Source organism: Muscardinus avellanarius, assembly GCF_963383645.1.
Source record: "Muscardinus avellanarius genome assembly, chromosome: 9".
In the NCBI taxonomy this organism is placed as follows: domain Eukaryota; kingdom Metazoa; phylum Chordata; class Mammalia; order Rodentia; family Gliridae; genus Muscardinus; species Muscardinus avellanarius.
In genome coordinates this window covers 57,022,433-57,023,681 of record NC_137795.1, presented here as the reverse complement: position 1 = coordinate 57,023,681, position 1,249 = coordinate 57,022,433, and the positions used below count along the sequence as shown (strand labels likewise).

The 1,249-nt window shown below is 45.2% G+C and overlaps 1 pseudogene across 1 annotated transcript; it reads right to left on the bottom strand.

Moving 5' to 3' along the window:
* Window positions 1-495: 495 nt before the first annotated feature.
* LOC308266556 (FUN14 domain-containing protein 2-like) lies at window positions 496-976 on the bottom strand (annotated as a pseudogene). The gene has a single exon. The product of its transcript is annotated as an FUN14 domain-containing protein 2-like (transcript).
* Between the last annotated feature and the right edge of the window lie 273 nt (window positions 977-1,249).

Genomic DNA, 1,249 nt, shown 5'->3' with positions numbered 1-1,249 from the left:
TCAGCCTTCCAAATGCTGGGATTACAAGCATGTGCCACCACACCCAGCTACACATGATGTATTTTTTTCATGCTTAAAGGCAAATGTATTCAGTTCCTTTCCATGCAGCACAAAATAAGGTAACTATGTGCTTCTTTTCCAAACAACATTTTGGGACAGCCTTGAGGATCCAAGCATCCTCCATGGTGAACCACCTTGCAATGTGTTCTGGTAAGTCTTTTACACCAGAGGGAAAGGAACATTCTTGCTGACCCATGGCCTGGCCAAGCAGGGAGTGTACTAGCAGGGGAGCTAATTTCTAACTGTCTCTTCCATCACCATCAAGCTCATGGCAGGACCTGTATTAACTTGTACCAAAGATGCCTATAAAAGCCACTCAGATTTACCACACTGGGGAGGAAGGCATGGAAGAAGAGGAGAGACTTCATGTCCTATGATGGAGTGGAGAGGCTGCCAGCTGGAGAAAACAGGATGATAGAAGTGAAGTTGTCCTCCTTAGGATGCCATGCCAAGCAGAAAGCCCCTGAAAAATCCTCCAGTCATTAAAACATTCTTCTTCACAAATGACACAACCTCCTCAGCTTTGCTTGACCTCAGTTGGTATTTGGTTGCTCTTATGAATCTTCAGCTGCTCTTTGGCTTTTTTCATATCTTTCTCTACTCGCTGCCAGTCAACTTTGATGTACCCAGTATGGTTTGCAAGGTGAAGGAGAAAAAATCCACCTCCCATAGCCGTTGCAGACAACTTCCCAACCTTCTGGAATATGAAATCAGTGCACCATCCAGTGACGCCTCCGATTAAAAGCTGAGTTGCCACGCTATACTTTTCAGCTGAAGGCCCAGATTCCTGCCCGAACAGCTTGTGCCATGTCTGCTTTTTAGCAAATTCTGCAAGGTCCAGTGACTCAAAATTTCCCTCGAAGTTTCCTTGACTGGACGCGGCCATTTCAGCCAGCTTGTCTTGCGAGGTCACTCACAGAGGGTCTGCAAAGCAGGCCGGGCATAGCGCGTGGTCTTGGTAGCCAGCTGGCTTCCAGTATGTGGGCTAGATGTTTTACATGATGTATTTTAATAAACATGTCAATATCAATCACCAAGCCAAACATGAGTAGGAGGGAGGGGGAAGGAATGGGTGGGAACTGGGTAAGGGCGAATTGGGTGATGTGTACATGTATGTCTCCACCATCTTGCATTCCATTAAGATGTATGAATACAATGCACCAATAAAAAAATTAAAAATTAAAAATTA